This window comes from Poecilia latipinna, unplaced genomic scaffold (genome assembly GCF_001443285.1).
Source record: "Poecilia latipinna isolate Pla-1442-1.1 unplaced genomic scaffold, P_latipinna-1.0 Scaffold983, whole genome shotgun sequence".
NCBI classification, from domain to species: domain Eukaryota; kingdom Metazoa; phylum Chordata; class Actinopteri; order Cyprinodontiformes; family Poeciliidae; genus Poecilia; species Poecilia latipinna.
In genome coordinates, this window is record NW_015113599.1 from 113,926 (window position 1) to 123,578 (window position 9,653).

A 9,653-nucleotide genomic window follows, 5' to 3' on the forward strand; every position below is an offset into this window, starting at 1 on the left:
ACCCCGTTACAGTCTGGTCAACTTTTACAATGGGTCCAACCCCATAACACGATACATTGTTGTAATTTTTTTTATAATAACAAATATTAGACTAATATTTGTTGGACTATATGCAAAGTGTAAAGAATTATTCATAAACATAAAAAAGCCTGATTTAATTTTTATTTTTAAGTGTTTTTTCATGATTTATGAGAAGCGCTTTTACATCAAGTTGCCATATTCTACTGATCAGTCTAATTATTGTGATTCAGAAACAAATAAAATATACTTACAATTAGTTATTTTGATCAAGGGACAGGTGATCTCAAAGGAACTGGAAGAATTAGTTTAATTGTGTTATAGAGTTATACTCATAGAGGAATGAAATTGTCCCGTTACGGGGTTGAATTTAAAGCAACCTAAGCAGCAAAGAAATTTGTATTAATATTTGGGATTTCATGCATAAGGTGAGGAGACATATTTTCTTGGAGGTTCAAAGAGTCCTTCAATAGATGCAGTGTTCAAAAACACAATTTTTTGTGGTATATTTTTAAGTGACATAGACCCCAAAAGCACCGAATTCAGAGAATCACCCATCTACTTCCTCCTTGTGCTGCTATATAGGTCTCCAAAATCCCAATCAGAAACAACCAATCAGAGCCAGGAGGAGGATCTTAGTGCTGTCTATCAATCTCCTGTATGCTGCTCAATGTGCAAATGGTGGAGAAACAACTACCGTATTTTCCGGACTATAGAGCGTACCATACTATAAGCCGCACCTACAGTTTTATTTTTAAAAACTGGAAACGTACATATATAAGCCGCACCGGGCTACAAGTTGCATGGTTCAAAGTGTAGGAAAAATGTAGCAGCATAGAGTCCGAAAAAAAAGGTGGATGTTACAGGAAAACCAGCTATCCACACTCATGGTGCCCATGTTAACTAGTACTAGCATTAGCATTCGTGGCAGGTTATGTTGTGGCGAACCAGCTGTAGCCTAGTAGAGAGCAAAGAGGGAGGGGATGAGCATGAGAGTGATTGACAGTGCTTAGACCCTCCTCCTGCCTCTGATTGGTTGCTTCTGACTGAGTGGTGTATTTCTGCAGTTGGTACTGGGAGCACTGGGAGTTAGATTTTTTTTCCACAGATTATCCCACTTATATTGTACTGTCAAAAATAATGATCATTTTAACAAATATGTATAAAAAACATGTTTTTATAAAAGTTACCTACTGCAGCTTTAACAACAGAAATGATAATGTCAATAGGAGTTTTTATTTCCCAGTTTAATGCAAATAAACTGGCATTAAAAGGTTAATTTATTATCAACTCATTTGCATTTGGTGGGCTGTCATTAAGATAAAATAAGCAAAACTTTGTTGTTTCTGAGTATCTAATCTGACAAGTTGGAGCAAATTAAGTTTGAGGCTGATTATTTTAAAAATGTATCCTTTACAGAGGAACACAGAAGCTGGAGACTTTAGTGCTTTGATGGAACCGGCCCTGTACACACAATTATTATTTATTAATAATAATAAATAATAATTTATTATTATTCAACAATAAATGATTCATTTATTGTTGAATAACAACTCACGCTTTTCTCCCAACTTTTGCCGTTGCCATTTTGCAGACTACATGATGCTTGTATCATATCTATAAGTTCTGTATATGTGCTATATAATTAAGCACATAATAAAGTTCAGGTTAGTTATAGATTTGCCCCATTGATTGCTGTTTCTTTTATTCTCAGTTTTCGTTTTCATAATTTCATTCTTTTTAGTTGACTATAATAACCTTGGACAAGTTGTTTTGCAATTGAAAGGTTGTGGGTTTGATTCCATCTTCCCTCTATTAAACTCTGTGATGCCCTGGGCACTTTCCTACTGATCTGTGTATCAGTGTATGAAAGTGTGTGTCTCAGTCAATGTGGCTCTAATGTAACAGTCACTATGGCAATAAAAATGCCATCTGAATCATTGAATTCAGTCCATATTCCACTTATGTCTTCTTGATTTTCCTACGCAAAGTCTTTGACTTATAATGGCTCTTACCATTTACATCCAGTGCTCAACATCAATGAGTTCACTCCTCCAGATGAGTCAGAAAACTTTTAGTTTACCTTCAGAATCAACATTTTCTATGGGGTATTATTCTGTGAAATACTTCCTTAAACGTGGGTCATTGATTGAGAAGATTTGTTTGCGTACACAAAAAAGTTATTTATCTCACAAATTCAGTCAATGTTGCACAAATGTCTATACCACAATTATAAACCTGAATGTGTGAGTCCAATTATTCATTTCAAAGCTGTCCAGCAGACGTAACAAAGAAACCTCTTTCTGATTTCAGCAATGACATCATATGGAAGAGAAACGGTACAAAACCCGAGAAGGAAGTGTCATGAATCTCTAGTCAACCCCTTTACTAGACACCTCTAAATAAATAAAAAGCAGAAGTCACTTAATTACTAAATAAAGTTAAAAATCTCTATTATACAGCTGCTAGTTGGAAAGACTTTTCACTAAAATACATAGACGTTTGTGGTTGTAACATAATGGAAAAGTGACCAAGACACTTTGGTTGAGCCTTTGACTTAACAATAGCTGATGTTCATACCTTTAGACCTCTAACCGGTCATTGATTTAATGTTTATTGACTTTTAAGGCTAAGTTGATCCATTGAGCATTACTGATTAACTTTACATGAAGAAATATAAGATTGACAAACAAACAACTATAACCAGACAAGGACACTACCTGAAGGAAAGGTATTGTAATGTATAAAAATGCTTGTTTTCACGGTAGCTGCGTCTCCATTGACAACATAACTGCACAATTTGGCATTTAGAAAATAAATTTACTTAACGGAAACACTGCAATTTTGAAAAGACTTTCGATAAAACGTTTTGGCTCTAGGATGAGGTGATTTTTTTTTTAGCCATATAGAAACTGGTTTATTTTGCAAAACTGCAAGAAAAAACTCTTTTCACCTTACAACCGTCACATGATTAACAACCCAGATGTTACCACTGTCACAAACCATGAAGTAGAAGACAGGCTGCAGTTGGAGGATGATGCAGCAGGTTCTTAATGACGTATTGTCTGAACAATCATATCCATGTGTGATTTTAATTGCATTTCTTTTTTAATGGAAACACCATAATTGTGAAATTTTGTTGTTGTTTTTTTTGCCATCAGTGGAATATTGACAGTGTTGCACACATTTGTAAAGGATTTCTGTCTATTTAATAACTTTCTTATGTAATTAAGAAAGTCATTAAACAGACACTGGGAGCCAGGAGGACGGTCCTAGTGCTTGTATGCTGCTCAAGGTGCAAATGGTGGAGAAACAACTAACTGTTACAGGAAAACCAGCTAACAGGTGGATAACTGCTCATCTGGTATAACTCAGATGAGCAACAGACTAACCTTATTGACTTGAATCATTGGACTTGTTTTAAGAGTCTGCTTTGGAACCAGGTCTGCTCTGACTAACCATTTGTCAGAGCAGGCCCCATATTTAGGACACTCACAACTAATGAATACTCCGTCCAACCCCACTTCAGTATTAACCTTTGAACAAAGTCCAGAATCAGTATGAATTTACTTACCGCTGGTGAAGAAACCTGAACATGTGATGATATAAAGTTCCTAAAAGTTTGATTTGTGGTGATTTGTTCACATCTCTAAGATTGTATTTTGAGATATTTGGAGCTTCTGATTACAGCCTGCTGTGAGCCCTGCTGTCGTCTCTTCCTCCCCAACACAACATCCAAACCATCCATGATATGCAGAGGCTACATGCAGCAGCAAGCGTTAACAAACCCCAGTGCAGCTGTCTTCCAGCCTGCCTGCTTGCATCTGTCTGTCTGCCTGTGTTTCATCTGTCTGTCTATTTTTGTTCGCTCATCCATTCGCCATTCCCACTGCCTGCCTTTCTGTCTATTTGTCCGTCTATGTGTGATACGAACTCATCCCTGTGTTATTATCGTTATCTGTGACACACAAACTCACACACACAGTGTGTAAGTAGTTGTGGGTTTGCAGACGGAGCTCAGTAAGTGAATTAAGCTGATCTGGACTGTGCTAAAGCTGACTGCTGACTTAGTGAGCACCAGTGGCAGCTGGTTGTGTGTCTGTCAGATGGGGCTCGACTGCACTTAATAATTTACTAATAATTTTAATGGTGTGCATAAAATCTTAAGCATCTAAAAACACAGCTTTATCTGTAAATATTTAATCATTATTTTGTTATAAGGGGGGGAGTTAAACTTACATAAAGTACCAGCTTTCTATAGGTTGTTTCTCAACAAAACCTATAGAACCTATAGTTGGTATTTATTTTTCTAAAAGAAAACTACTTATGTGCCACAAAACAATTGAAAATATCAAATGAAAATATATTAACTTAAATTTGAGTGACTAAAATGACATTCAAACTTAAATCCAAAAATGTAAAAAAGCAAAAGTTTGATCTAACTGAACTACTTTGTTGAATATCCCAAATTACATAAAAATGTCTCTAATACGAATAAGAAAACTGTCATGATTTATCAACACATTGCTTAGTCCTTGCTATTTTAAATATGATACTTATGCTATGCCATTTTTTTTTGTGTGTGACGTTTGATGAACTTTTTTTTTATTATTATTTACAAAAACTAATCTTTTCACGGTCTTTTCTGAAAACTGTAATATTGTCAAATTTTCTTGCCTGCCTTGTTTTGTACACTATTCATGGTTTTTCTATTCATGACTAAGTAGTAATAATAAAATCTTGGTAGTATACCAAAACTTTTTCATTGCACAGCAGCTAGAAAAGAACATTTTCTCTCTGACAGTAGTTAACTAGGTAACCAGCTGGCTATCTGGGTAGCCATCTAAATAACTGGCCAGCTACCTGGGAAGCTAGCTAGATTGATAGCTGGCTATCTGGCTAATTAGTTTCGGTGTGAAATTCATTAGCACACAGTGTGCTGTGTGCTTCAGCTCATGAACACCAATATCCCTGATCCCATCTGATGAAACAGATAAAGACAAGTACCATGAAGTCACCATGGGTAATTTGTGCATCCATGGCTAACGCTGACATGATAATGGTAAATATGCTGCATTAATGGGTAACACTTTATTTGAAGGGGGTTGAATAAGACTGTCATGACACTGTCATAAACATGACATAACACATGTCATGAACAGAATAAGCCTTCATGAATATTTATGACTGTTGTCATAAAGTGTCATTCGGTAAATTATGACACTTTTAATACAAAGTTGACATTATTCAAAATGTCTTCGTTACGACAACTCGACATTAACCAAGAAATCATTACTGATATAAATTTGTTATAAAAGTATTACTGATTGCACTTTAAAAATTAGGTAACTTTATGTTATTAAAGGTAAAGTTTAAACAGTAATGATTTCTTGATAAAACAAACAAAAAGCCCTAACAAACCTTTTTAAAAGTAGGAAATATTTATGTATTTACTGTTAATCTCTCAGTATGATTTGTTCTCTAAATGACAATTTATATTATTTTTGGCTGCTACGACTATTCATTAAATAAGTAAATAATCAAGTCATAACAGTCAACTAAAAGCACAATAAGAAACTTAATAAATAAATAAAATGTTCTACCATATCAGCCTCAGGATTGAGGCATGAAGAGATGCTGATTTCTGGTTCTATAGGTTCTGATGGGTCTGCAGTTCCTCTCCTGATCCATTATGTCTGTCATACAGCAGCACCCTGCGCCGCGACGGACACGTTTTTTTTTTTTTTTTTTAAATGCCTGTATTCATCCTCACTAACATGTTCAGCCTGGGATTTGTGTCTTCCCTTTCATGGCTGTATCTTTACGAGAGGTTTTACTTCTAATGACGGTGGCGTATCGGGCTGACGGCATTTTAAAAAGACATGGGTTGATAGCAGCTCACCGCGGCTGCATAGTGTCCGTCTCTATACAACCACAACTGCGTCGGTCCGTAGATTTGTGGGGTCCTTTTTACATCCCGCCACGACAATTTAGCTGACCTTAATATTTCCTGTTTTATTTTGGCCATTTTTGTTATAATTAGTGTTGATGTGTGTGTGATAGGCGTGTCTATCAGACATTCATAAAATACAGAACAAATCGCGTCCCGTATCGGGTCAATACGGGACGCAACATTGAACAGCCAAATACGGGACGGTTCCGTATTTGAAGGGACGGGTGGCAACCCTAGTACTAATACTCTGTAAAGGCTTCAGAGTGTGTTCTGTGTGAGATTGAGTGGTTCTGGTCAGTGATAGTGCTAATAACTAACATAAAGACTTATGTGTAAATAGCAAAAATAAAGATACTGGTAACACGCATAAATAGAAAGACAATGATGTCTGCAATGGATTGAAAAAGGTAAATGTTCTCGCTTTAGTTTAATTACAGACTTTTTTATTTTAACCTCACAACTTCTTTTTGTTAGCAAACTGAGTGTCGGATTTGTCTTACAGCAAACAGTAAGACATGTGCTTGTTCCACAGCGCCTGAAGGAGCTGAAGCAGAGGGAGTTTTACAGAGCGCTGGCCTGCAGGAGGCAGAGGAGGCGCAGGGAGGAGAAACGAGAGGAGAGAGCGCTGAGGAGAGTTCATCAGCGTGACGCGAGGCGGACCGGAGACTGGTGAGCAACATCCATTACTTCTTTTGTTTACACTTTAATCCATTTGTTGTTCTTCTGGTGCACAACCGTCTCCCACCACAGCAGATGTTGGCCTGCTTTTTGAATATTTTATGCAACTTATGTAAAAATGTTGCTTCGTTGTGAAGAAAAACCCCTTTTTCTTTACAACTCTGAGTTAATGTTCTTTTATATCGCCATATATTTAATGTAAGAGACTGCTTGTAATAATAAATCTGCTCAAGCTAATCACCTGACCGTGCAGCTCTGACTGCATTCACTCCATTATTTCATCAGGCTGACATTTATAGTTTCCCTGCATTTTCCCGGTTTTAATCAGCGCCCTTTCTATGTAGCTTTCTATGAAAAAAAAAGTTTGATATGTACTCAGCACCAAGCAGCGGGCGGAAAAGGTTAGGTGAACATTTATTCAACGTATTTATGAGGAGGTGGAGCCCAAAACCAGAAGTAAAAGGCTTGTGATTGTTGAAATTTGGAAAACAGACTACATAAAAAAAAAGAAAAACAAGATATTTTGTGTCTAACTGGGTTGTATTTAGGCTGTTAAACAGCTGGAGTTCCCTTAATTTACTGCTAACATTTTGACATTTCACAGCAGGCCACAGACGGGTCAGAACCAAAACCAGCAATAATAGCGAAGCGCTCTTCAGGAGGCGAAGCCATCAGAGTTTTACATCCTCACTATCAGGGTCTTGAAAACAAAGCTCCCAGAAGGAACTCGGGTGCCGTGAATTGTTTTAAAATAATCCAAATTTGCCCATTTAAGGAGATTAATCTCATAACCTTTCTTAGCTGCTTGCTTCAAATTTCTTAATTTTCTATTCAAAAACAAACAGAATCGTCAAATGATTTCTGTATATTTCCAGTTCATTATGACTTATGTGATTATATAAAAAGCAATTCAAAACAAAAAGTTTCTTTTACAGACCCATTCAATAAATTAAAATGTTATTGAAACGTCTATCATCAAGTCAAAACATATCATATAGATTAATTGCAAACAAATGGATGTTTGAACTTTTAAAATGTTGTAATAAAGACAAATAAGAAAATGTGAATTAGGCGTGTTTCGATGTATTGGTTTGGAGCAAAACCTGCCAGGCTACACAAAGGGTGATTCCTCAGATGTCGATGTCACGGCTGTAATAAACAGGAAGTGGGGGTTGCTATGTATCCTCCCCTCTGTGCTGGAAGATTGGACTTTGAACATTTTCCAAGTTTCATGCTCCTAGGAAGATACTGAGCCACCAGTGGATGGACCAGTTTTGAGCATTAGCTCTTTTATGGAAAAGCCAAAAATCACCTCAAGCGAGCGTAAAGACGTTTTGGTTATTATTTGGTTGGAGTTGGTTATTTTGGATTTTTCCATTAACATTTTCTAATGTTTCTAATGCCAAGGGAGGGGACCCTGGCTGTCTGATCCTCGGGTGCAGAATCTGGCTCTTGGGACGTGGAATGTCACCTCTCTGGTGGGGAAGGAATTTGAGCTAGTGTGCGAGGCTGAGAGGTTCCGGCTAGAAATAGTCGGCCTCGCCTCGACGCATGGCTCTGGTTCTGGAACCAGTCTCCTTGAGAGGAGCTGGACGTACTTCCACTCTGGAGATGCCCACGGTGAGAGGCGCCGGGCAGGAGTGGGCATACTTGTTGCCCCCTATCTCGGTGCCTGTACGTTGGGGTTTACCCCGGTGAACGAGAGGGTAGCCTCCCTCCGCCTACGGGTTGGGGGACGGGTTCTGACTGTTGTCTGTGCTTATGGGCTGAACAGCAGTTCAGATTACCCACCCTTCTTGGAGTCCTTAGAGGGGGTACTGGAGAGTGCCCCTCCTGGGGACTCCCTTGTTATGCTGGGGGACTTCAACGCTCACGTGGGCAATGACAGTGAGACCTGGAGGGGCGTGGTTGGGAGGAACGGCCCCCCCGATCTGAACTCGAGTGGTGTTCTGCTGTTGGACTTCTGTGCTCGTCACGGATTGTCCATCACAAACACCATGTTCAGGCATAAGGGTGTCCATATGTGCACTTGGCACCAGGACACCCTAGGCCGCAGTACGATGATCGATTTTGCGATCGTTTCATCGGATCTGCGGCCGTATGTCTTGGACACTTGGGTGAAGAGAGGTGCAGAGCTGTCCAATGACCACTACCTGGTGGTGAGTTGGCTCCGGTGGTGGGGTAGGAAGCCGGTCAGACCTGGCAGCCCCAAACGTGTAGTGAGGGTCTGCTGGGAACGTCTGGCGGAGTCCCCTGTGAGACGGAGCTTCACCTCCCATCTCCGGCAAACCTTCGAACACGTTCCGGGGGAGGTGGGGGACATTGAGTCTGAATGGACCATGTTCCGTGCCTCCATTGCCGAGGCGGCTTATTGGAGCTGCGGCCGCAAGGTTGCTGGTGCCTGTCGCGGCGGCAACCCTCGAACCCGTTGGTGGACACCTTCGGTGAGGGATGCTGTCAAGCTGAAGAAGGAGTTCTATCGGGCCTTTTTGGCCTGTGGGACTCCAGAAGCAGCTGATGGATTCTGGCAGGCGAAGCGGCATGCGGCTCGTGTGGTTGCTAGGGCAAAAACTTGGGTGTGGGAGGAGTTTGGAGAGGCCATGGAGAAAGACTTCCGTATGGCTTCAAGGCAATTCTGGTCCACCATCCGGCGTCTCAGGAGGGGGAAGTAGTGCAGCACCAACACTGTTTATAGTGGGGATGGTGTGCTGCTGACCTCAACTAGGGACGTTGTGGGCCGGTGGGCAGAATACTTCGAAGACCTCCTCAATCCCACCAACATGCCTTCTGTTGAGGAAGCTGAGCCTGGGGACTCTGGGTCGGGCTCTCCAATCTCTGGGGACGAGGTCGCCGAGGTGGTCAAAAAGCTCCTCGGGGGCAGGGCCCCGGGGGGGGATGAGATCTGCCCGGAGTTCCTTAAGGCTCTGGATGTTGTAGGGTAGTGTTGGCTGACGCGACTCTACAATATCGCATGGACAACGGGGGCAGTTCCCTTGGATTGGCA

General features: G+C 40.1%; 1 protein-coding gene across 1 annotated transcript in view; it reads left to right on the forward strand.

The window, feature by feature from the left end:
• LOC106958405 (uncharacterized) overlaps nucleotides 1-9,653 on the forward strand; it is a 49,468-nt gene that overhangs the window by 17,909 nt on the left and 21,906 nt on the right. Inside the window, exon 2 of the mRNA XM_015050288.1 lies at nucleotides 6,504-6,640. The gene's annotated coding sequence lies outside the window, so the exon portion shown is untranslated. The remainder of the gene's footprint in view (nucleotides 1-6,503; nucleotides 6,641-9,653) is intronic.